Raw genomic sequence first — 27,565 nt, 5'->3', positions numbered from 1 at the left:
AAAAATGAAAAAACCCAAACTTTGAAGGTCGATATCTCGGCTTCTATGGGAGCTATCGGGAAAATTCCAACGGTTTTGTCTTAGTTTCGTCATTCTAAATCCAACGAGACCATCCGCAAGGTCGTAGCTCTTACGATAGCCGAGATATGGCATTTTTGATGCCCATTTTTGGCCTCAAAAACAGACTTCGAAAACGACTTTTTCAGGATTTTCAAAGTGCTCTCATTCCCTTAGTTCTGCTCGGATCCTGTTATAACCCGGTGTTTTCGTAATCTAGGTGATCCAAATAAGACGCTGGTATACTTAGTTTGATTTCGAAAAAAATCAATTTTTGGTGAAAAATTCCATAACTGGGGGTATACCCGAAAAATGAAAAAACCCAAACTTTGAAGGTCGATATCTCGGCTTCTATGGGAGCTATCGGGAAAATTCCAACGGTTTTGTCTTAGTTTCGTCATTCTAAATCCAACGAGACCATCCGCAAGGTCGTAGCTCTTACGATAGCCGAGATATGGCATTTTTGATGCCCATTTTTGGCCTCAAAAACAGACTTCGAAAACGACTTTTTCAGGATTTTCAAAGTGCTCTCATTCCCTTAGTTCTGCTCGGATCCTGTTATAACCCGGTGTTTTCGTAATCTAGGTGATCCAAATAAGACGCTGGTATACTTAGTTTGATTTCGAAAAAAATCAATTTTTGGTGAAAAATTCCATAACTGGGGGTATACCCGAAAAATGAAAAAACCCAAACTTTGAAGGTCGATATCTCGGCTTCTATGGGAGCTATCGGGAAAATTCCAACGGTTTTGTCTTAGTTTCGTCATTCTAAATCCAACGAGACCATCCGCAAGGTCGTAGCTCTTACGATAGCCGAGATATGGCATTTTTGATGCCCATTTTTGGCCTCAAAAACAGACTTCGAAAACGACTTTTTCAGGATTTTCAAAGTGCTCTCATTCCCTTAGTTCTGCTCGGATCCTGTTATAACCCGGTGTTTTCGTAATCTAGGTGATCCAAATAAGACGCTGGTATACTTAGTTTGATTTCGAAAAAAATCAATTTTTGGTGAAAAATTCGATACGGGGGGGTATACCCGAAAAATGAAAAAACCCAAACTTTGAAGGTCGATATCTCGGCTTCTATGGGAGCTATCGGGAAAATTCCAACGGTTTTGTCTTAGTTTCGTCATTCTAAATCCAACGAGACCATCCGCAAGGTCGTAGCTCTTACGATAGCCGAGATATGGCATTTTTGATACCCATTTTTTGCCTCAAAAACGGACGTCGAAAACGACTTTTTCAGGATTTTCAAAGTGCTCTCATTCCCTTAGTTCTGCTCGGATCCTGTTATAACCCGGTGTTTTCGTAATCTAGGTGATCCAAATAAGACGCTGGTATACTTAGTTTGATTTCGAAAAAAATCAATTTTTGGTGAAAAATTCGATACGGGGGGGTATACCCGAAAAATGAAAAAACCCAAATTTTGAAGGTCGATATCTCGGCTTCTATGGGAGCTATCGGGAAAATTCCAACGGTTTTGTCTTAGTTTCGTCATTCTAAATCCAACGAGACCATCCGCAAGGTCGTAGCTCTTACGATAGCCGAGATATGGCATTTTTGATACCCATTTTTTGCCTCAAAAACGGACGTCGAAAACGACTTTTTCAGGATTTTCAAAGTGCTCTCATTCCCTTAGTTCTGCTCGGATCCTGTTATAACCCGGTGTTTTCGTAATCTAGGTGATCCAAATAAGACGCTGGTATACTTAGTTTGATTTCGAAAAAAATCAATTTTTGGTGAAAAATTCGATACGGGGGGGTATACCCGAAAAATGAAAAAACCCAAACTTTAAAGGTCGATATCTCGGCTTCTATGGGAGCTATCGGGAAAATTCCAACGGTTTTGTCTTAGTTTCGTCATTCTAAATCCAACGAGACCATCCGCAAGGTCGTAGCTCTTACGATAGCCGAGATATGGCATTTTTGATACCCATTTTTTGCCTCAAAAACGGACGTCGAAAACGACTTTTTCAGGATTTTCAAAGTGCTCTCATTCCCTTAGTTCTGCTCGGATCCTGTTATAACCCGGTGTTTTCGTAATCTAGGTGATCCAAATAAGACGCTGGTATACTTAGTTTGATTTCGAAAAAAATCAATTTTTGGTGAAAAATTCGATACGGGGGGGTATACCCGAAAAATGAAAAAACCCAAACTTTGAAGGTCGATATCTCGGCTTCTATGGGAGCTATCGGGAAAATTCCAACGGTTTTGTCTTAGTTTCGTCATTCTTAATCCAACGAGACCATCCGCAAGGTCGTAGCTCTTACGATAGCCGAGATATGGCATTTTTGATACCCATTTTTTGCCTCAAAAACGGACGTCGAAAACGACTTTTTCAGGATTTTCAAAGTGCTCTCATTCCCTTAGTTCTGCTCGGATCCTGTTATAACCCGGTGTTTTCGTAATCTAGGTAATCCAAATAAGACGCTGGTATACTTAGTTTGATTTCAAAAAAAATCAATTTTTGGTGAAAAATTCGATACGGGGGGGTATACCCGAAAAATGAAAAAACCCAAATTTTAAAGATCGATATCTCGGCTTCTATGGGAGCTATCGGGAAAATTCCAACGGTTTTGTCTTAGTTTCGTCATTCTAAATCCAACGAGACCATCCGCAAGGTCGTAGCTCTTACGATAGCCGAGATATGGCATTTTTGATACCCATTTTTTGCCTCAAAAACGGACGTCGAAAACGACTTTTTCAGGATTTTCAAAGTGCTCTCATTCCCTTAGTTCTGCTCGGATCCTGTTATAACCCGGTGTTTTCGTAATCTAGGTGATCCAAATAAGACGCTGGTATACTTAGTTTGATTTAGAAAAAAATCAATTTTTGGTGAAAAATTCGATACGGGGGGGTATACCCGAAAAATGAAAAAACCCAAACTTTGAAGGTCGATATCTCGGCTTCTATGGGAGCTATCGGGAAAATTCCAACGGTTTTGTCTTAGTTTCGTCATTCTAAATCCAACGAGACCATCCGCAAGGTCGTAGCTCTTACAATAGCCGAGATATGGCATTTTTGATGCCCATTTTTGGCCTCAAAAACGGACGTCGAAAACGACTTTTTCAGGATTTTCAAAGTGCTCTCATTCCCTTAGTTCTGCTCGGATCCTGTTATAACCCGGTGTTTTCGTAATCTAGGTGATCCAAATAAGACGCTGGTATACTTAGTTTGATTTCGAAAAAAATCAATTTTTGGTGAAAAATTCGATACGGGGGGGTATACCCGAAAAATGAAAAAACCCAAATTTTGAAGGTCGATATCTCGGCTTCTATGGGAGCTATCGGGAAAATTCCAACGGTTTTGTCTTAGTTTCGTCATTCTGAATCCAACGAGGCCATCCGCAAGGTCGTAGCTCTCACGATAGCCGAGATATGGCATTTTGATGCCCATTTTTGGCCTCAAAAACGGACGTCGAAAACGACTTTTTCAGGATTTTCAAAGTGCTCTCATTCCCTTAGTTCTGCTCGGATCCTGTTATAACCCGGTGTTTTCGTAATCTAGGTGATCCAAATAAGACGCTGGTATACTTAGTTTGATTTCGAAAAAATTCAATTTTTGGTGAAAAATTCGATACGGGGGGGTATACCCGAAAAATGAAAAAACCCAAACTTTGAAGGTCGATATCTCGGCTTCTATGGGAGCTATCGGGAAAATTCCAACGGTTTTGTCTTAGTTTCGCAATTCTAAATCCAACGAGACCATCCGCAAGGTCGTAGCTCTTACGATAGCCGAGATATGGCATTTTTGATGCCCATTTTTGGCCTCAAAAACGGACGTCGAAAACGATTTTTTCAGGATTTTCAAAGTGCTCTCATTCCCTTAGTTCTGCTCGGATCCTGTTATAACCCGGTGTTTTCGTAATCTAGGTGATCCAAATAAGACGCTGGTATACTTAGTTTGATTTAGAAAAAAATCAATTTTTGGTGAAAAATTCGATACGGGGGGGTATACCCGAAAAATGAAAAAACCCAAACTTTGAAGGTCGATATCTCGGCTTCTATGGGAGCTATCGGGAAAATTCCAACGGTTTTGTCTTAGTTTCGTCATTCTAAATCCAACGAGACCATCCGCAAGGTCGTAGCTCTTACAATAGCCGAGATATGGCATTTTTGATGCCCATTTTTGGCCTCAAAAACGGACGTCGAAAACGACTTTTTCAGGATTTTCAAAGTGCTCTCATTCCCTTAGTTCTGCTCGGATCCTGTTATAACCCGGTGTTTTCGTAATCTAGGTGATCCAAATAAGACGCTGGTATACTTAGTTTGATTTCGAAAAAAATCAATTTTTGGTGAAAAATTCGATACGGGGGGGTATACCCGAAAAATGAAAAAACCCAAATTTTGAAGGTCGATATCTCGGCTTCTATGGGAGCTATCGGAAAAATTCCAACGGTTTTGTCTTAGTTTCGTCATTCTAAATCCAACGAGACCATCCGCAAGGTCCTAGCTCTTACGATAGCCGAGATATGGCATTTTTGATACCCATTGTTTGCCTCAAAAACGGACGTCGAAAACGACTTTTTCAGGATTTTCAAAGTGCTCTCATTCCCTTAGTTCTGCTCGGATCCTGTTATAACCCGGTCTTTTCGTAATCTAGGTGATCCAAATAAGACGCTGGTATACTTAGTTTGATTTCGAAAAAAATCAATTCTTGGTGAAAAATTCGATACGGGGGGGTATACCCGAAAAATGAAAAAACCTAAACTTTGAAGGTCGATATCTCGGCTTCTATGGGAGCTATCGGGAAAATTCCAACGGTTTTGTCTTAGTTTCGTCATTCTAAATCCAACGAGACCATCCGCAAGGTCGTAGCTCTTACGATAGCCGAGATTTGGCATTTTTGATACCCATTTTTTGCCTCAAAAACGGACGTCGAAAACGACTTTTTCAGTATTTTCAAAGTGCTCTCATTCCCTTAGTTCTGCTCGGATCCTGTTATAACCCGGTGTTTTCGTAATCTAGGTGATCCAAATAAGACGCTGGTATACTTAGTTTGATTTCGAAAAAAATCAATTTTTGGTGAAAAATTCGATACGGGGGGGTATACCCGAAAAATGAAAAAACCCAAACTTTGAAGGTCGATATCTCGGCTTCTATGGGAGCTATCGGGAAAATTCCAACGGTTTTGTCTTAGTTTCGTCATTCTAAATCCAACGAGACCATCCGCAAGGTCGTAGCTCTTACGATAGCCGAGATATGGCATTTTTGATACCCATTTTTTGCCTCAAAAACGGACGTCGAAAACGACTTTTTCAGGATTTTCAAAGTGCTCTCATTCCCTTAGTTCTGCTCGGATCCTGTTATAACCCGGTGTTTTCGTAATCTAGGTGATCCAAATAAGACGCTGGTATACTTAGTTTGATTTCGAAAAAAATCAATTTTTGGTGAAAAATTCGATACGGGGGGGTATACCCGAAAAATGAAAAAACCCAAATTTTGAAGGTCGATATCTCGGCTTCTATGGGAGCTATCGGGAAAATTCCAACGGTTTTGTCTTAGTTTCGTCATTCTGAATCCAACGAGGCCATCCGCAAGGTCGTAGCTCTCACGATAGCCGAGATATGGCATTTTGATGCCCATTTTTGGCCTCAAAAACGGACGTCGAAAACGACTTTTTCAGGATTTTCAAAGTGCTCTCATTCCCTTAGTTCTGCTCGGATCCTGTTATAACCCGGTGTTTTCGTAATCTAGGTGATCCAAATAAGACGCTGGTATACTTAGTTTGATTTCGAAAAAATTCAATTTTTGGTGAAAAATTCGATACGGGGGGGTATACCCGAAAAATGAAAAAACCCAAACTTTGAAGGTCGATATCTCGGCTTCTATGGGAGCTATCGGGAAAATTCCAACGGTTTTGTCTTAGTTTCGCAATTCTAAATCCAACGAGACCATCCGCAAGGTCGTAGCTCTTACGATAGCCGAGATATGGCATTTTTGATGCCCATTTTTGGCCTCAAAAACGGACGTCGAAAACGATTTTTTCAGGATTTTCAAAGTGCTCTCATTCCCTTAGTTCTGCTCGGATCCTGTTATAACCCGGTGTTTTCGTAATCTAGGTGATCCAAATAAGACGCTGGTATACTTAGTTTGATTTAGAAAAAAATCAATTTTTGGTGAAAAATTCGATACGGGGGGGTATACCCGAAAAATGAAAAAACCCAAACTTTGAAGGTCGATATCTCGGCTTCTATGGGAGCTATCGGGAAAATTCCAACGGTTTTGTCTTAGTTTCGTCATTCTAAATCCAACGAGACCATCCGCAAGGTCGTAGCTCTTACAATAGCCGAGATATGGCATTTTTGATGCCCATTTTTGGCCTCAAAAACGGACGTCGAAAACGACTTTTTCAGGATTTTCAAAGTGCTCTCATTCCCTTAGTTCTGCTCGGATCCTGTTATAACCCGGTGTTTTCGTAATCTAGGTGATCCAAATAAGACGCTGGTATACTTAGTTTGATTTCGAAAAAAATCAATTTTTGGTGAAAAATTCGATACGGGGGGGTATACCCGAAAAATGAAAAAACCCAAATTTTGAAGGTCGATATCTCGGCTTCTATGGGAGCTATCGGAAAAATTCCAACGGTTTTGTCTTAGTTTCGTCATTCTAAATCCAACGAGACCATCCGCAAGGTCCTAGCTCTTACGATAGCCGAGATATGGCATTTTTGATACCCATTGTTTGCCTCAAAAACGGACGTCGAAAACGACTTTTTCAGGATTTTCAAAGTGCTCTCATTCCCTTAGTTCTGCTCGGATCCTGTTATAACCCGGTCTTTTCGTAATCTAGGTGATCCAAATAAGACGCTGGTATACTTAGTTTGATTTCGAAAAAAATCAATTCTTGGTGAAAAATTCGATACGGGGGGGTATACCCGAAAAATGAAAAAACCTAAACTTTGAAGGTCGATATCTCGGCTTCTATGGGAGCTATCGGGAAAATTCCAACGGTTTTGTCTTAGTTTCGTCATTCTAAATCCAACGAGACCATCCGCAAGGTCGTAGCTCTTACGATAGCCGAGATTTGGCATTTTTGATACCCATTTTTTGCCTCAAAAACGGACGTCGAAAACGACTTTTTCAGTATTTTCAAAGTGCTCTCATTCCCTTAGTTCTGCTCGGATCCTGTTATAACCCGGTGTTTTCGTAATCTAGGTGATCCAAATAAGACGCTGGTATACTTAGTTTGATTTCGAAAAAAATCAATTTTTGGTGAAAAATTCGATACGGGGGGGTATACCCGAAAAATGAAAAAACCCAAACTTTGAAGGTCGATATCTCGGCTTCTATGGGAGCTATCGGGAAAATTCCAACGGTTTTGTCTTAGTTTCGTCATTCTAAATCCAACGAGACCATCCGCAAGGTCGTAGCTCTTACGATAGCCGAGATATGGCATTTTTGATACCCATTTTTTGCCTCAAAAACGGACGTCGAAAACGACTTTTTCAGGATTTTCAAAGTGCTCTCATTCCCTTAGTTCTGCTCGGATCCTGTTATAACCCGGTGTTTTCGTAATCTAGGTGATCCAAATAAGACGCTGGTATACTTAGTTTGATTTAGAAAAAAATCAATTTTTGGTGAAAAATTCGATACGGGGGGGTATACCCGAAAAATGAAAAAACCCAAACTTTGAAGGTCGATATCTCGGCTTCTATGGGAGCTATCGGGAAAATTCCAACGGTTTTGTCTTAGTTTCGTCATTCTAAATCCAACGAGACCATCCGCAAGGTCGTAGCTCTTACAATAGCCGAGATATGGCATTTTTGATGCCCATTTTTGGCCTCAAAAACGGACGTCGAAAACGACTTTTTCAGGATTTTCAAAGTGCTCTCATTCCCTTAGTTCTGCTCGGATCCTGTTATAACCCGGTGTTTTCGTAATCTAGGTGATCCAAATAAGACGCTGGTATACTTAGTTTGATTTCGAAAAAAATCAATTTTTGGTGAAAAATTCGATACGGGGGGGTATACCCGAAAAATGAAAAAACCCAAATTTTGAAGGTCGATATCTCGGCTTCTATGGGAGCTATCGGAAAAATTCCAACGGTTTTGTCTTAGTTTCGTCATTCTAAATCCAACGAGACCATCCGCAAGGTCCTAGCTCTTACGATAGCCGAGATATGGCATTTTTGATACCCATTGTTTGCCTCAAAAACGGACGTCGAAAACGACTTTTTCAGGATTTTCAAAGTGCTCTCATTCCCTTAGTTCTGCTCGGATCCTGTTATAACCCGGTGTTTTCGTAATCTAGGTGATCCAAATAAGACGCTGGTATACTTAGTTTGATTTCGAAAAAAATCAATTTTTGGTGAAAAATTCGATACGGGGGGGTATACCCGAAAAATGAAAAAACCCAAACTTTGAAGGTCGATATCTCGGCTTCTATGGGAGCTATCGGGAAAATTCCAACGGTTTTGTCTTAGTTTCGTCATTCTAAATCCAACGAGACCATCCGCAAGGTCGTAGCTCTTACGATAGCCGAGATATGGCATTTTTGATGCCCATTTTTGGCCTCAAAAACGGACGTCGAAAACGACTTTTTCAGGATTTTCAAAGTGCTCTCATTCCCTTAGTTCTGCTCGGATCCTGTTATAACCCGGTGTTTTCGTAATCTAGGTGATCCAAATAAGACGCTGGTATACTTAGTTTGATTTCGAAAAAAATCAATTTTTGGTGAAAAATTCGATACGGAGGGGTATACCCGAAAAATGAAAAAACCCAAATTTTGAAGGTCGATATCTCGGCTTCTATGGGAGCTATCGGGAAAATTCCAACGGTTTTGTCTTAGTTTCGTCATTCTGAATCCAACGAGGCCATCCGCAAGGTCGTAGCTCTTACGATAGCCGAGATATGGCATTTTTGATGCCCATTTTTGGCCTCAAAAACGGACGTCGAAAACGACTTTTTCAGGATTTTCAAAGTGCTCTCATTCCCTTAGTTCTGCTCGGATCCTGTTATAACCCGGTGTTTTCGTAATCTAGGTGATCCAAATAAGACGCTGGTATACTTAGTTTGATTTCGAAAAAAATCAATTTTTGGTGAAAAATTCGATACGGGGGGGTATACCCGAAAAATGAAAAAACCCAAACTTTGAAGGTCGATATCTCGGCTTCTATGGGAGCTATCGGGAAAATTCCAACGGTTTTGTCTTAGTTTCGTCATTCTAAATCCAACGAGACCATCCGCAAGGTCGTAGCTCTTACGATAGCTGAGATATGGCATTTTTGATGCCCATTTTTGGCCTCAAAAACGGACGTCGAAAACGATTTTTTCAGGATTTTCAAAGTGCTCTCATTCCCTTAGTTCTGCTCGGATCTTGTTATAACCCAGTGTTTTCGTAATCTAGGTGATCCAAATAAGACGCTGGTATACTTAGTTTGATTTCGAAAAAAATCAATTTTTGGTGAAAAATTCGATACGGGGGGGTATACCCGAAAAATGAAAAAACCCAAACTTTGAAGGTCGATATCTCGGCTTCTATGGGAGCTATCGGGAAAATTCCAACGGTTTTGTCTTAGTTTCGTCATTCTAAATCCAACGAGACCATCCGCAAGGTCGTAGCTCTTACGATAGCCGAGATATGGCATTTTTGATGCCCATTTTTGGCCTCAAAAACGGACGTCGAAAACGATTTTTTCAGGATTTTCAAAGTGCTCTCATTCCCTTAGTTCTGCTCGGATCTTGTTATAACCCAGTGTTTTCGTAATCTAGGTGATCCAAATAAGACGCTGGTATACTTAGTTTGATTTCGAAAAAAATCAATTTTTGGTGAAAAATTCGATACGGGGGGGTATACCCGAAAAATGAAAAAACCCAAACTTTGAAGGTCGATATCTCGGCTTCTATGGGAGCTATCGGGAAAATTCCAACGGTTTTGTCTTAGTTTCGTCATTCTAAATCCAACGAGACCATCCGCAAGGTCGTAGCTCTTACGATAGCTGAGATATGGCATTTTTGATGCCCATTTTTGGCCTCAAAAACGGACGTCGAAAACGATTTTTTCAGGATTTTCAAAGTGCTCTCATTCCCTTAGTTCTGCTCGGATCTTGTTATAACCCAGTGTTTTCGTAATCTAGGTGATCCAAATAAGACGCTGGTATACTTAGTTTGATTTCGAAAAAAATCAATTTTTGGTGAAAAATTCGATACGGGGGGGTATACCCGAAAAATGAAAAAACCCAAACTTTGAAGGTCGATATCTCGGCTTCTATGGGAGCTATCGGGAAAATTCCAACGGTTTTGTCTTAGTTTCGTCATTCTAAATCCAACGAGACCATCCGCAAGGTCGTAGCTCTTACGATAGCCGAGATATGGCATTTTTGATGCCCATTTTTGGCCTCAAAAACGGACGTCGAAAACGATTTTTTCAGGATTTTCAAAGTGCTCTCATTCCCTTAGTTCTGCTCGGATCTTGTTATAACCCAGTGTTTTCGTAATCTAGGTGATCCAAATAAGACGCTGGTATACTTAGTTTGATTTCGAAAAAAATCAATTTTTGGTGAAAAATTCGATACGGGGGGGTATACCCGAAAAATGAAAAAACCCAAACTTTGAAGGTCGATATCTCGGCTTCTATGGGAGCTATCGGGAAAATTCCAACGGTTTTGTCTTAGTTTCGTCATTCTAAATCCAACGAGACCATCCGCAAGGTCGTAGCTCTTACGATAGCCGAGATATGGCATTTTTGATGCCCATTTTTGGCCTCAAAAACGGACGTCGAAAACGATTTTTTCAGGATTTTCAAAGTGCTCTCATTCCCTTAGTTCTGCTCGGATCTTGTTATAACCCAGTGTTTTCGTAATCTAGGTGATCCAAATAAGACGCTGGTATACTTAGTTTGATTTCGAAAAAAATCAATTTTTGGTGAAAAATTCGATACGGGGGGTATACCCGAAAAATGAAAAAACCCAAACTTTGAAGGTCGATATCTCGGCTTCTATGGGAGCTATCGGGAAAATTCCAACGGTTTTGTCTTAGTTTCGTCATTCTAAATCCAACGAGACCATCCGCAAGGTCGTAGCTCTTACGATAGCCGAGATATGGCATTTTTGATGCCCATTTTTGGCCTCAAAAACGGACGTCGAAAACGACTTTTTCAGGATTTTCAAAGTGCTCTCATTCCCTTAGTTCTGCTCGGATCCTGTTATAACCCGGTGTTTTCGTAATCTAGGTGATCCAAATAAGACGCTGGTATACTTAGTTTGATTTCAAAAAAAATCAATTTTTGGTGAAAAATTCGATACGGAGGGGTATACCCGAAAAATGAAAAAACCCAAATTTTGAAGGTCGATATCTCGGCTTCTATGGGAGCTATCGGGAAAATTCCAACGGTTTTGTCTTAGTTTCGTCATTCTGAATCCAACGAGGCCATCCGCAAGGTCGTAGCTCTTACGATAGCCGAGATATGGCATTTTTGATGCCCATTTTTGGCCTCAAAAACGGACGTCGAAAACGACTTTTTCAGGATTTTCAAAGTGCTCTCATTCCCTTAGTTCTGCTCGGATCCTGTTATAACCCGGTGTTTTCGTAATCTAGGTGATCCAAATAAGACGCTGGTATACTTAGTTTGATTTCGAAAAAAATCAATTTTTGGTGAAAAATTCGATACGGGGGGGTATACCCGAAAAATGAAAAAACCCAAACTTTGAAGGTCGATATCTCGGCTTCTATGGGAGCTATCGGGAAAATTCCAACGGTTTTGTCTTAGTTTCGTCATTCTAAATCCAACGAGACCATCCGCAAGGTCGTAGCTCTTACGATAGCCGAGATATGGCATTTTTGATACCCATTTTTTGCCTCAAAAACGGACGTCGAAAACGACTTTTTCAGGATTTTCAAAGTGCTCTCATTCCCTTAGTTCTGCTCGGATCCTGTTATAACCCGGTGTTTTCGTAATCTAGGTGATCCAAATAAGACGCTGGTATACTTAGTTTGATTTCGAAAAAAATCAATTTTTGGTGAAAAATTCGATACGGGGGGGTATACCAGAAAAATGAAAAAATCCAAACTTTGAAGGTCGATATCTCGGCTTCTATGGGAGCTATCGGGAAAATTCCAACGGTTTTGTCTTAGTTTCGTCATTCTAAATCCAACGAGACCATCCGCAAGGTCGTAGCTCTTACGATAGCCGAGATATGGCATTTTTGATGCCCATTTTTGGCCTCAAAAACGGACGTCGAAAACGATTTTTTCAGGATTTTCAAAGTGCTCTCATTCCCTTAGTTCTGCTCGGATCTTGTTATAACCCAGTGTTTTCGTAATCTAGGTGATCCAAATAAGACGCTGGTATACTTAGTTTGATTTCGAAAAAAATCAATTTTTGGTGAAAAATTCGATACGGGGGGGTATACCCGAAAAATGAAAAAACCCAAACTTTGAAGGTCGATATCTCGGCTTCTATGGGAGCTATCGGGAAAATTCCAACGGTTTTGTCTTAGTTTCGTCATTCTAAATCCAACGAGACCATCCGCAAGGTCGTAGCTCTTACGATAGCTGAGATATGGCATTTTTGATGCCCATTTTTGGCCTCAAAAACGGACGTCGAAAACGATTTTTTCAGGATTTTCAAAGTGCTCTCATTCCCTTAGTTCTGCTCGGATCTTGTTATAACCCAGTGTTTTCGTAATCTAGGTGATCCAAATAAGACGCTGGTATACTTAGTTTGATTTCGAAAAAAATCAATTTTTGGTGAAAAATTCGATACGGGGGGGTATACCCGAAAAATGAAAAAACCCAAACTTTGAAGGTCGATATCTCGGCTTCTATGGGAGCTATCGGGAAAATTCCAACGGTTTTGTCTTAGTTTCGTCATTCTAAATCCAACGAGACCATCCGCAAGGTCGTAGCTCTTACGATAGCCGAGATATGGCATTTTTGATGCCCATTTTTGGCCTCAAAAACGGACGTCGAAAACGATTTTTTCAGGATTTTCAAAGTGCTCTCATTCCCTTAGTTCTGCTCGGATCTTGTTATAACCCAGTGTTTTCGTAATCTAGGTGATCCAAATAAGACGCTGGTATACTTAGTTTGATTTCGAAAAAAATCAATTTTTGGTGAAAAATTCGATACGGGGGGGTATACCCGAAAAATGAAAAAACCCAAACTTTGAAGGTCGATATCTCGGCTTCTATGGGAGCTATCGGGAAAATTCCAACGGTTTTGTCTTAGTTTCGTCATTCTAAATCCAACGAGACCATCCGCAAGGTCGTAGCTCTTACGATAGCCGAGATATGGCATTTTTGATGCCCATTTTTGGCCTCAAAAACGGACGTCGAAAACGATTTTTTCAGGATTTTCAAAGTGCTCTCATTCCCTTAGTTCTGCTCGGATCTTGTTATAACCCAGTGTTTTCGTAATCTAGGTGATCCAAATAAGACGCTGGTATACTTAGTTTGATTTCGAAAAAAATCAATTTTTGGTGAAAAATTCGATACGGGGGGTATACCCGAAAAATGAAAAAACCCAAACTTTGAAGGTCGATATCTCGGCTTCTATGGGAGCTATCGGGAAAATTCCAACGGTTTTGTCTTAGTTTCGTCATTCTAAATCCAACGAGACCATCCGCAAGGTCGTAGCTCTTACGATAGCCGAGATATGGCATTTTTGATACCCATTTTTTGCCTCAAAAACGGACGTCGAAAACGACTTTTTCAGGATTTTCAAAGTGCTCTCATTCCCTTAGTTCTGCTCGGATCCTGTTATAACCCAGTGTTTTCGTAATCTAGGTGATCCAAATAAGACGCTGGTATACTTAGTTTGATTTCGAAAAAAATCAATTTTTGGTGAAAAATTCGATACGGGGGGGTATACCCGAAAAATGAAAAAACCCAAACTTTGAAGGTCGATATCTCGGCTTCTATGGGAGCTATCGGGAAAATTCCAACGGTTTTGTCTTAGTTTCGTCATTCTAAATCCAACGAGACCATCCGCAAGGTCGTAGCTCTTACGATAGCCGAGATATAGCATTTTTGATGCCCATTTTTGGCCTCAAAAACGGACGTCAAAAACGACTTTTTCAGGATTTTCAAAGTGCTCTCATTCCCTTAGTTCTGCTCGGATCCTGTTATAACCCGGTGTTTTCGTAATCTAGGTGATCCAAATAAGACGCTGGTATACTTAGTTTGATTTCGAAAAAAATCAATTTTTGGTGAAAAATTCGATACGGGGGGGTATACCAGAAAAATGAAAAAATCCAAACTTTGAAGGTCGATATCTCGGCTTCTATGGGAGCTATCGGGAAAATTCCAACGGTTTTGTCTTAGTTTCGTCATTCTAAATCCAACGAGACCATCCGCAAGGTCGTAGCTCTTACGATAGCCGAGATATGGCATTTTTGATTCCCATTTTTTGCCTCAAAAACGGACGTCGAAAACGACTTTTTCAGGATTTTCAAAGTGCTCTCATTCCCTTAGTTCTGCTCGGATCCTGTTATAACCCAGTGTTTTCGTAATCTAGGTGATCCAAATAAGACGCTGGTATACTTAGTTTGATTTCGAAAAAAATCAATTTTTGGTGAAAAATTCGATACGGGGGGGTATACCCGAAAAATGAAAAAACCCAAACTTTGAAGGTCGATATCTCGGCTTCTATGGGAGCTATTGGAAAAATTCCAACGGTTTTGTCTTAGTTTCGTCCTTCTAAATCCAACGAGACCATCCGCAAGGTCGTAGCTCTTACGATAGCCGAGATATGGCATTTTTGATTCCCATTTTTTGCCTCAAAAACGGACGTCGAAAACGACTTTTTCAGGATTTTCAAAGTGCTCTCATTCCCTTAGTTCTGCTCGGATCCTGTTATAACCCAGTGTTTTCGTAATCTAGGTGATCCAAATAAGACGCTGGTATACTTAGTTTGATTTCGAAAAAAATCAATTTTTGGTGAAAAATTCGATACGGGGGGGTATACCCGAAAAATGAAAAAACCCAAACTTTGAAGGTCGATATCTCGGCTTCTATGGGAGCTATCGGGAAAATTCCAACGGTTTTGTCTTAGTTTCGTCATTCTAAATCCAACGAGACCATCCGCAAGGTCGTAGCTCTTACGATAGCCGAGATATGGCATTTTTGATACCCATTTTTTGCCTCAAAAACGGACGTCGAAAACGACTTTTTCAGGATTTTCAAAGTGCTCTCATTCCCTTAGTTCTGCTCGGATCCTGTTATAACCCGGTGTTTTCGTAATCTAGGTGATCCAAATAAGACGCTGGTATACTTAGTTTGATTTCGAAAAAAATCAATTTTTGGTGAAAAATTCGATACGGGGGGTATACCCGAAAAATGAAAAAACCCAAACTTTGAAGGTCGATATCTCGGCTTCTATGGGAGCTATCGGGAAAATTCCAACGGTTTTGTCTTAGTTTCGTCATTCTAAATCCAACGAGACCATCCGCAAGGTCGTAGCTCTTACGATAGCCGAGATATGGCATTTTTGATACCCATTTTTTGCCTCAAAAACGGACGTCGAAAACGACTTTTTCAGGATTTTCAAAGTGCTCTCATTCCCTTAGTTCTGCTCGGATCCTGTTATAACCCGGTGTTTTCGTAATCTAGGTGATCCAAATAAGACGCTGGTATACTTAGTTTGATTTCGAAAAAAATCAATTTTTGGTGAAAAATTCGATACGGGGGGGTATACCCGAAAAATGAAAAAACCCAAACTTTGAAGGTCGATATCTCGGCTTCTATGGGAGCTATCGGAAAAATTCCAACGGTTTTGTCTTAGTTTCGTCATTCTAAATCCAACGAGACCATCCGCAAGGTCGTAGCTCTTACGATAGCCGAGATATGGCATTTTTGATGCCCATTTTTGGCCTCAAAAACGGACGTCGAAAACGACTTTTTCAGGATTTTCAAAGTGCTCTCATTCCCTTAGTTCTGCTCGGATCCTGTTATAACCCGGTGTTTTCGTAATCTAGGTGATCCAAATAAGACGCTGGTATACTTAGTTTGATTTCGAAAAAAATCAATTTTTGGTGAAAAATTCGATACGGGGGGGTATACCCGAAAAATGAAAAAACCCAAACTTTGAAGGTCGATATCACGGCTTCTATGGGAGCTATCGGGAAAATTCCAACAGTTTTGTCTTAGTTTCGTCATTCTAAATCCAACGAGACCATCCGCAAGGTCGTAGCTCTTACGATAGCCAAGATATGGCATTTTTGATACCCATTTTTTGCCTCAAAAACGGACGTCGAAAACGACTTTTTCAGGATTTTCAAAGTGCTCTCATTCCCTTAGTTCTGCTCGGATCCTGTTATAACCCAGTGTTTTCGTAATCTAGGTGATCCAAATAAGACGCTGGTATACTTAGTTTGATTTCGAAAAAAATCAATTTTTGGTGAAAAATTCGATACGGGGGGGTATACCCGAAAAATGAAAAAACCCAAACTTTGAAGGTCGATATCTCGGCTTCTATGGGAGCTATCGGGAAAATTCCAACGGTTTTGTCTTAGTTTCGTCATTCTGAATCCAACGAGGCCATCCGCAAGGTCGTAGCTCTTACGATAGCCGAGATATGGCATTTTTGATACCCATTTTTTGCCTCAAAAACGGACGTCGAAAACGACTTTTTCAGGATTTTCAAAGTGCTCTCATTCCCTTAGTTCTGCTCGGATCCTGTTATAACCCGGTGTTTTCGTAATCTAGGTGATCCAAATAAGACGCTGGTATACTTAGTTTGATTTCGAAAAAAATCAATTTTTGGTGAAAAATTCGATACGGGGGGGTATACCCGAAAAATGAAAAAACCCAAACTTTGAAGGTCGATATCTCGGCTTCTATGGGAGCTATCGGGAAAATTCCAACGGTTTTGTCTTAGTTTCGTCATTCTGAATCCAACGAGGCCATCCGCAAGGTCGTAGCTCTTACGATAGCCGAGATATAGCATTTTTGATGCCCATTTTTGGCCTCAAAAACCGACGTCAAAAACGACTTTTTCAGGATTTTCAAAGTGCTCTCATTCCCTTAGTTCTGCTCGGATCCTGTTATAACCCAGTGTTTTCGTAATCTAGGTGATCCAAATAAGACGCTGGTATACTTAGTTTGATTTCGAAAAAAATCAATTTTTGGTGAAAAATTCGATACGGGGGGGTATACCCGAAAAATGAAAAAACCCAAACTTTGAAGGTCGATATCTCGGCTTCTATGGGAGCTATCGGGAAAATTCCAACGGTTTTGTCTTAGTTTCGTCATTCTGAATCCAACGAGGCCATCCGCAAGGTCGTAGCTCTTACGATAGCCGAGATATGGCATTTTTGATGCCCATTTTTGGCCTCAAAAACGGACGTCGAAAACGATTTTTTCAGGATTTTCAAAGTGCTCTCATTCCCTTAGTTCTGCTCGGATCCTGTTATAACCCAGTGTTTTCGTAATCTAGGTGATCCAAATAAGACGCTGGTATACTTAGTTTGATTTCGAAAAAAATCAATTTTTGGTGAAAAATTCGATACGGGGGGGTATACCCGAAAAATGAAAAAACCCAAACTTTGAAGGTCGATATCTCGGCTTCTATGGGAGCTATCGGGAAAATTCCAACGGTTTTGTCTTAGTTTCGTCATTCTGAATCCAACGAGGCCATCCGCAAGGTCGTAGCTCTTACGATAGCCGAGATATGGCATTTTTGATGCCCATTTTTGGCCTCAAAAACGGACGTCGAAAACGATTTTTTCAGGATTTTCAAAGTGCTCTCATTCCCTTAGTTCTGCTCGGATCCTGTTATAACCCAGTGTTTTCGTAATCTAGGTGATCCAAATAAGACGCTGGTATACTTAGTTTGATTTCGAAAAAAATCAATTTTTGGTGAAAAATTCGATACGGGGGTATACCCGAAAAATGAAAAAACCCAAACTTTGAAGGTCGATATCTCGGCTTCTATGGGAGCTATCGGGAAAATTCCAACGGTTTTGTCTTAGTTTCGTCATTCTGAATCCAACGAGGCCATCCGCAAGGTCGTAGCTCTTACGATAGCCGAGATATGGCATTTTTGATACCCATTTTTTGCCCCAAAAACGGACGTCGAAAACGACTTTTTCAGGATTTTCAAAGTGCTCTCATTCCCTTAGTTCTGCTCGGATCCTGTTATAACCCGGTGTTTTCGTAATCTAGGTGATCCAAATAAGACGCTGGTATACTTAGTTTGATTTCGAAAAAAATCAATTTTTGGTGAAAAATTCGATACGGGGGGGTATACCCGAAAAATGAAAAAATCCAAACTTTGAAGGTCGATATCTCGGCTTCTATGGGAGCTATCGGAAAAATTCCAACGGTTTTGTCTTAGTTTCGTCATTCTAAATCCAACGAGACCATCCGCAAGGTCGTAGCTCTTACGATAGCCAAGATATGGCATTTTTGATACCCATTTTTTGCCTCAAAAACGGACGTCGAAAACGACTTTTTCAGGATTTTCAAAGTGCTCTCATTCCCTTAGTTCTGCTCGGATCCTGTTATAACCCGGTGTTTTCGTAATCTAGGTGATCCAAATAAGACGCTGGTATACTTAGTTTGATTTCGAAAAAAATCAATTTTTGGTGAAAAATTCGATACGGGGGGGTATACCCGAAAAATGAAAAAACCCAAACTTTGAAGGTCGATATCTCGGCTTCTATGGGAGCTATCGGAAAAATTCCAACGGTTTTGTCTTAGTTTCGTCATTCTAAATCCAACGAGACCATCCGCAAGGTCGTAGCTCTTACGATAGCCGAGATATGGCATTTTTGATGCCCATTTTTGGCCTCAAAAACGGACGTCGAAAACGACTTTTTCAGGATTTTCAAAGTGCTCTCATTCCCTTAGTTCTGCTCGGATCCTGTTATAACCCGGTGTTTTCGTAATCTAGGTGATCCAAATAAGACGCTGGTATACTTAGTTTGATTTCGAAAAAAATCAATTTTTGGTGAAAAATTCGATACGGGGGGTATACCCGAAAAATGAAAAAACCCAAACTTTGAAGGTCGATATCTCGGCTTCTATGGGAGCTATCGGGAAAATTCCAACGGTTTTGTCTTAGTTTCGTCATTCTAAATCCAACGAGACCATCCGCAAGGTCGTAGCTCTTACGATAGCTGAGATATGGCATTTTTGATGCCCATTTTTGGCCTCAAAAACGGACGTCGAAAACGATTTTTTCAGGATTTTCAAAGTGCTCTCATTCCCTTAGTTCTGCTCGGATCTTGTTATAACCCAGTGTTTTCGTAATCTAGGTGATCCAAATAAGACGCTGGTATACTTAGTTTGATTTCGAAAAAAATCAATTTTTGGTAAAAAATTCGATACGGGGGGGTATACCCGAAAAATGAAAAAACCCAAACTTTGAAGGTCGATATCTCGGCTTCTATGGGAGCTATCGGGAAAATTCCAACGGTTTTGTCTTAGTTTCGTCATTCTAAATCCAACGAGACCATCCGCAAGGTCGTAGCTCTTACGATAGCCGAGATATGGCATTTTTGATACCCATTTTTTGCCTCAAAAACGGACGTCGAAAACGACTTTTTCAGGATTTTCAAAGTGCTCTCATTCCCTTAGTTCTGCTCGGATCCTGTTATAACCCGGTGTTTTCGTAATCTAGGTGATCCAAATAAGACGCTGGTATACTTAGTTTGATTTCGAAAAAAATCAATTTTTGGTGAAAAATTCGATACGGGGGGGTATACCCGAAAAATGAAAAAATCCAAATTTTGAAGGTCGATATCTCGGCTTCTATGGGAGCTATCGGAAAAATTCCAACGGTTTTGTCTTAGTTTCGTCATTCTAAATCCAACGAGACTATCCGCAAGGTCGTAGCTCTTACGATAGCCGAGATATGGCATTTTTGATACCCATTTTTTGCCTCAAAAACGGACGTCGAAAACGACTTTTTCAGGATTTTCAAAGTGCTCTCATTCCCTTAGTTCTGCTCGGATCCTGTTATAACCCGGTGTTTTCGTAATCTAGGTGATCCAAATAAGACGCTGGTATACTTAGTTTGATTTCGAAAAAAATCAATTTTTGGTGAAAAATTCGATACGGGGGGGTATACCCGAAAAATGAAAAAACCCAAACTTTGAAGGTCGATATCTCGGCTTCTATGGGAGCTATCGGGAAAATTCCAACGGTTTTGTCTTAGTTTCGTCATTCTAAATCCAACGAGACCATCCGCAAGGTCGTAGCTCTTACGATAGCTGAGATATGGCATTTTTGATGCCCATTTTTGGCCTCAAAAACGGACGTCGAAAACGATTTTTTCAGGATTTTCAAAGTGCTCTCATTCCCTTAGTTCTGCTCGGATCCTGTTATAACCCGGTGTTTTCGTAATCTAGGTGATCCAAATAAGACGCTGGTATACTTAGTTTGATTTCGAAAAAAATCAATTTTTGGTAAAAAATTCGATACGGGGGGGTATACCCGAAAAATGAAAAAACCCAAACTTTGAAGGTCGATATCTCGGCTTCTATGGGAGCTATCGGGAAAATTCCAACGGTTTTGTCTTAGTTTCGTCATTCTAAATCCAACGAGACCATCCGCAAGGTCGTAGCTCTTACGATAGCCGAGATATGGCATTTTTGATACCCATTTTTTGCCTCAAAAACGGACGTCGAAAACGACTTTTTCAGGATTTTCAAAGTGCTCTCATTCCCTTAGTTCTGCTCGGATCCTGTTATAACCCGGTGTTTTTGTAATCTAGGTGATCCAAATAAGACGCTGGTATACTTAGTTTGATTTCGAAAAAAATCAATTTTTGGTGAAAAATTCGATACGGGGGGGTATACCCGAAAAATGAAAAAATCCAAACTTTGAAGGTCGATATCTCGGCTTCTATGGGAGCTATCGGAAAAATTCCAACGGTTTTGTCTTAGTTTCGTCATTCTAAATCCAACGAGACCATCCGCAAGGTCGTAGCTCTTACGATAGCCGAGATATGGCATTTTTGATACCCATTTTTTGCCTCAAAAACGGACGTCGAAAACGACTTTTTCAGGATTTTCAAAGTGCTCTCATTCCCTTAGTTCTGCTCGGATCCTGTTATAACCCGGTGTTTTCGTAATCTAGGTGATCCAAATAAGACGCTGGTATACTTAGTTTGATTTCGAAAAAAATCAATTTTTGGTGAAAAATTCGATACGGGGGGGTATACCCGAAAAATGAAAAAATCCAAACTTTGAAGGTCGATATCTCGGCTTCTATGGGAGCTATCGGAAAAATTCCAACGGTTTTGTCTTAGTTTCGTCATTCTAAATCCAACGAGACCATCCGCAAGGTCGTAGCTCTTACGATAGCCAAGATATGGCATTTTTGATACCCATTTTTTGCCTCAAAAACGGACGTCGAAAACGACTTTTTCAGGATTTTCAAAGTGCTCTCATTCCCTTAGTTCTGCTCGGATCCTGTTATAACCCGGTGTTTTCGTAATCTAGGTGATCCAAATAAGACGCTGGTATACTTAGTTTGATTTCGAAAAAAATCAATTTTTGGTAAAAAATTCGATACGGGGGGGTATACCCGAAAAATGAAAAAACCCAAACTTTGAAGGTCGATATCTCGGCTTCTATGGGAGCTATCGGGAAAATTCCAACGGTTTTGTCTTAGTTTCGTCATTCTAAATCCAACGAGACCATCCGCAAGGTCGTAGCTCTTACGATAGCCGAGATATGGCATTTTTGATACCCATTTTTTGCCTCAAAAACGGACGTCGAAAACGACTTTTTCAGGATTTTCAAAGTGCTCTCATTCCCTTAGTTCTGCTCGGATCCTGTTATAACCCGGTGTTTTCGTAATCTAGGTGATCCAAATAAGACGCTGGTATACTTAGTTTGATTTCGAAAAAAATCAATTTTTGGTGAAAAATTCGATACGGGGGGGTATACCCGAAAAATGAAAAAATCCAAACTTTGAAGGTCGATATCTCGGCTTCTATGGGAGCTATCGGAAAAATTCCAACGGTTTTGTCTTAGTTTCGTCATTCTAAATCCAACGAGACCATCCGCAAGGTCGTAGCTCTTACGATAGCCAAGATATGGCATTTTTGATACCCATTTTTTGCCTCAAAAACGGACGTCGAAAACGACTTTTTCAGGATTTTCAAAGTGCTCTCATTCCCTTAGTTCTGCTCGGATCCTGTTATAACCCGGTGTTTTCGTAATCTAGGTGATCCAAATAAGACGCTGGTATACTTAGTTTGATTTCGAAAAAAATCAATTTTTGGTGAAAAATTCGATACGGGGGGGTATACCCGAAAAATGAAAAAACCCAAACTTTGAAGGTCGATATCTCGGCTTCTATGGGAGCTATCGGGAAAATTCCAACGGTTTTGTCTTAGTTTCGTCATTCTAAATCCAACGAGACCATCCGCAAGGTCGTAGCTCTTACGATAGCCGAGATATGGCATTTTTGATACCCATTTTTTGCCTCAAAAACGGACGTCGAAAACGACTTTTTCAGGATTTTCAAAGTGCTCTCATTCCCTTAGTTCTGCTCGGATCCTGTTATAACCCGGTGTTTTCGTAATCTAGGTGATCCAAATAAGACGCTGGTATACTTAGTTTGATTTCGAAAAAAATCAATTTTTGGTGAAAAATTCGATACGGGGGGGTATACCCGAAAAATGAAAAAATCCAAACTTTGAAGGTCGATATCTCGGCTTCTATGGGAGCTATCGGAAAAATTCCAACGGTTTTGTCTTAGTTTCGTCATTCTAAATCCAACGAGACCATCCGCAAGGTCGTAGCTCTTACGATAGCCAAGATATGGCATTTTTGATACCCATTTTTTGCCTCAAAAACGGACGTCGAAAACGACTTTTTCAGGATTTTCAAAGTGCTCTCATTCCCTTAGTTCTGCTCGGATCCTGTTATAACCCGGTGTTTTCGTAATCTAGGTGATCCAAATAAGACGCTGGTATACTTAGTTTGATTTCGAAAAAAATCAATTTTTGGTAAAAAATTCGATACGGGGGGGTATACCCGAAAAATGAAAAAACCCAAACTTTGAAGGTCGATATCTCGGCTTCTATGGGAGCTATCGGGAAAATTCCAACGGTTTTGTCTTAGTTTCGTCATTCTAAATCCAACGAGACCATCCGCAAGGTCGTAGCTCTTACGATAGCCGAGATATGGCATTTTTGATACCAATTTTTTGCCTCAAAAACGGACGTCGAAAACGACTTTTTCAGGATTTTCAAAGTGCTCTCATTCCCTTAGTTCTGCTCGGATCCTGTTATAACCCGGTGTTTTCGTAATCTAGGTGATCCAAATAAGACGCTGGTATACTTAGTTTGATTTCGAAAAAAATCAATTTTTGGTGAAAAATTCGATACGGGGGGGTATACCCGAAAAATGAAAAAACCCAAACTTTGAAGGTCGATATCTCGGCTTCTATGGGAGCTATCGGAAAAATTCCAACGGTTTTGTCTTAGTTTCGTCATTCTAAATCCAACGAGACCATCCGCAAGGTCGTAGCTCTTACGATAGCTGAGATATGGCATTTTTGATACCCATTTTTTGCCTCAAAAACGGACGTCGAAAACGACTTTTTCAGGATTTTCAAAGTGCTCTCATTCCCTTAGTTCTGCTCGGATCCTGTTATAACCCAGTGTTTTCGTAATCTAGGTGATCCAAATAAGACGCTGGTATACTTAGTTTGATTTCGAAAAAAATCAATTTTTGGTGAAAATTTCGATACGGGGGGGTATACCCGAAAAATGAAAAAACCCAAACTTTGAAGGTCGATATCTCGGCTTCTATGGGAGCTATCGGGAAAATTCCAACGGTTTTGTCTTAGTTTCGTCATTCTAAATCCAACGAGACCATCCGCAAGGTCGTAGCTCTTACGATAGCCGAGATATGGCATTTTTGATACCTATTTTTTGCCTCAAAAACGGACGTCGAAAACGACTTTTTCAGGATTTTCAAAGTGCTCTCATTCCCTTAGTTCTGCTCGGATCCTGTTATAACCCGGTGTTTTCGTAATCTAGGTGATCCAAATAAGACGCTGGTATACTTAGTTTGATTTCGAAAAAAATCAATTTTTGGTGAAAAATTCGATACGGGGGGGTATACCCGAAAAATGATAAAATCCAAACTTTGAAGGTCGATATCTCGGCTTCTATGGGAGCTATCGGAAAAATTCCAACGGTTTTGTCTTAGTTTCGTCATTCTAAATCCAACGAGACCATCCGCAAGGTCGTAGCTCTTACGATAGCCGAGATATGGCATTTTTGATACCCATTTTTTGCCTCAAAAACGGACGTCGAAAACGACTTTTTCAGGATTTTCAAAGTGCTCTCATTCCCTTAGTTCTGCTCGGATCCTGTTATAACCCAGTGTTTTCGTAATCTAGGTGATCCAAATAAGACGCTGGTATACTTAGTTTGATTTCGAAAAAAATCAATTTTTGGTGAAAAATTCGATACGGGGGGGTATACCCGAAAAATGAAAAAACCCAAACTTTGAAGGTCGATATCTCGGCTTCTATGGGAGCTATCGGGAAAATTCCAACGGTTTTGTCTTAGTTTCGTCATTCTGAATCCAACGAGGCCATCCGCAAGGTCGTAGCTCTTACGATAGCCGAGATATGGCATTTTGATGCCCATTTTTGGCCTCAAAAACGGACGTCGAAAACGACTTTTTCAGGATTTTCAAAGTGCTCTCATTCCCTTAGTTCTGCTCGGATCCTGTTATAACCCGGTGTTTTCGTAATCTAGGTGATCCAAATAAGACGCTGGTATACTTAGTTTGATTTCGAAAAAAATCAATTTTTGGTGAAAAATTCGATACGGGGGGTATACCCGAAAAATGAAAAAACCCAAACTTTGAAGGTCGATATCTCGGCTTCTATGGGAGCTATCGGGAAAATTCCAACGGTTTTGTCTTAGTTTCGTCATTCTAAATCCAACGAGACCATCCGCAAGGTCGTAGCTCTTACGATAGCTGAGATATGGCATTTTTGATGCCCATTTTTGGCCTCAAAAACGGACGTCGAAAACGATTTTTTCAGGATTTTCAAAGTGCTCTCATTCCCTTAGTTCTGCTCGGATCCTGTTATAACCCGGTGTTTTCGTAATCTAGGTGATCCAAATAAGACGCTGGTATACTTAGTTTGATTTCGAAAAAAATCAATTTTTGGTAAAAAATTCGATACGGGGGGGTATACCCGAAAAATGAAAAAACCCAAACTTTGAAGGTCGATATCTCGGCTTCTATGGGAGCTATCGGGAAAATTCCAACGGTTTTGTCTTAGTTTCGTCATTCTAAATCCAACGAGACCATCCGCAAGGTCGTAGCTCTTACGATAGCCGAGATATGGCATTTTTGATACCCATTTTTTGCCTCAAAAACGGACGTCGAAAACGACTTTTTCAGGATTTTCAAAGTGCTCTCATTCCCTTAGTTCTGCTCGGATCCTGTTATAACCCGGTGTTTTCGTAATCTAGGTGATCCAAATAAGACGCTGGTATACTTAGTTTGATTTCGAAAAAAATCAATTTTTGGTGAAAAATTCGATACGGGGGGGTATACCCGAAAAATGAAAAAATCCAAACTTTGAAGGTCGATATCTCGGCTTCTATGGGAGCTATCGGAAAAATTCCAACGGTTTTGTCTTAGTTTCGTCATTCTAAATCCAACGAGACCATCCGCAAGGTCGTAGCTCTTACGATAGCCAAGATATGGCATTTTTGATACCCATTTTTTGCCTCAAAAACGGACGTCGAAAACGACTTTTTCAGGATTTTCAAAGTGCTCTCATTCCCTTAGTTCTGCTCGGATCCTGTTATAACCCGGTGTTTTCGTAATCTAGGTGATCCAAATAAGACGCTGGTATACTTAGTTTGATTTCGAAAAAAATCAATTTTTGGTGAAAAATTCGATACGGGGGGGTATACCCGAAAAATGAAAAAACCCAAACTTTGAAGGTCGATATCTCGGCTTCTATGGGAGCTATCGGGAAAATTCCAACGGTTTTGTCTTAGTTTCGTCATTCTAAATCCAACGAGACCATCCGCAAGGTCGTAGCTCTTACGATAGCCGAGATATGGCATTTTTGATACCCATTTTTTGCCTCAAAAACGGACGTCGAAAACGACTTTTTCAGGATTTTCAAAGTGCTCTCATTCCCTTAGTTCTGCTCGGATCCTGTTATAACCCGGTGTTTTCGTAATCTAGGTGATCCAAATAAGACGCTGGTATACTTAGTTTGATTTCGAAAAAAATCAATTTTTGGTGAAAAATTCGATACGGGGGGGTATACCCGAAAAATGAAAAAACCCAAACTTTGAAGGTCGATATCTCGGCTTCTATGGGAGCTATCGGAAAAATTCCAACGGTTTTGTCTTAGTTTCGTCATTCTAAATCCAACGAGACCATCCGCAAGGTCGTAGCTCTTACGATAGCCGAGATATGGCATTTTTGATGCCCATTTTTGGCCTCAAAAACGGACGTCGAAAACGACTTTTTCAGGATTTTCAAAGTGCTCTCATTCCCTTAGTTCTGCTCGGATCCTGTTATAACCCGGTGTTTTCGTAATCTAGGTGATCCAAATAAGACGCTGGTATACTTAGTTTGTTTTCGAAAAAAATCAATTTTTGGTGAAAAATTCGATACGGGGGGGTATACCCGAAAAATGAAAAAACCCAAACTTTGAAGGTCGATATCTCGGCTTCTATGGGAGCTATCGGAAAAATTCCAACGGTTTTGTCTTAGTTTCGTCATTCTAAATCCAACGAGACCATCCGCAAGGTCGTAGCTCTTGCGATAGCCGAGATATGGCATTTTTGATACCCATTTTTTGCCTCAAAAACGGACGTCGAAAACGACTTTTTCAGGATTTTCAAAGTGCTCTCATTCCCTTAGTTCTGCTCGGATCTTGTTATAACCCGGTGTTTTCGTAATCTAGGTGATCCAAATAAGACGCTGGTATACTTAGTTTGATTTCGAAAAAAATCAATTTTTGGTGAAAAATTCGATACGGGGGGGTATACCCGAAAAATGAAAAAACCCAAACTTTGAAGGTCGATATCTCGGCTTCTATGGGAGCTATCTGAAAAATTCCAACGGTTTTGTCTTAGTTTCGTCATTCTAAATCCAACGAGACCATCCGCAAGGTCGTAGCTCTTACGATAGCCGAGATATGGCATTTTTGATGCCCATTTTTGGCCTCAAAAACGGACGTCGAAAACGACTTTTTCAGGATTTTCAAAGTGCTCTCATTCCCTTAGTTCTGCTCGGATCCTGTTATAACCCAGTGTTTTCGTAATCTAGGTGATCCAAATAAGACGCTGGTATACTTAGTTTGATTTCGAAAAAAATCAATTTTTGGTGAAAAATTCGATACGGGGGGTATACCCGAAAAATGAAAAAACCCAAACTTTGAAGGTCGATATCTCGGCTTCTATGGGAGCTATCGGGAAAATTCCAACGGTTTTGTCTTAGTTTCGTCATTCTAAATCCAACGAGACCATCCGCAAGGTCGTAGCTCTTACGATAGCTGAGATATGGCATTTTTGATGCCCATTTTTGGCCTCAAAAACGGACGTCGAAAACGATTTT

At 40.4% G+C, this 27,565-nt stretch overlaps 1 long non-coding RNA gene across 4 annotated transcripts; it reads left to right on the top strand.

Annotated features, from left to right (window-relative positions):
• The first annotated feature begins 2,783 nt into the window (after positions 1 to 2,783).
• Positions 2,784 to 27,255, top strand: LOC126742417 (uncharacterized). 4 transcript variants are annotated; one of them, XR_007662560.1, is made up of 4 exons: positions 2,784 to 2,947; positions 15,718 to 16,082; positions 26,663 to 26,755; positions 27,121 to 27,255. It is a non-coding gene; the product is annotated as an uncharacterized LOC126742417 (long non-coding RNA). The 4 variants fall into 4 exon arrangements; XR_007662559.1 differs by lacking the exon at positions 2,784 to 2,947 and adding an exon at positions 3,878 to 4,041; XR_007662558.1 differs by lacking the exon at positions 2,784 to 2,947 and adding an exon at positions 6,067 to 6,230.
• Positions 27,256 to 27,565: the final 310 nt, after the last annotated feature.

This window comes from Anthonomus grandis, chromosome 11 (assembly GCF_022605725.1).
Source record: "Anthonomus grandis grandis chromosome 11, icAntGran1.3, whole genome shotgun sequence".
In the NCBI taxonomy this organism is placed as follows: Eukaryota; Metazoa; Arthropoda; class Insecta; order Coleoptera; family Curculionidae; genus Anthonomus; species Anthonomus grandis.
Note: the sequence above shows the minus strand (reverse complement) of the source record. Positions and strands in the feature narration are given on the sequence as shown.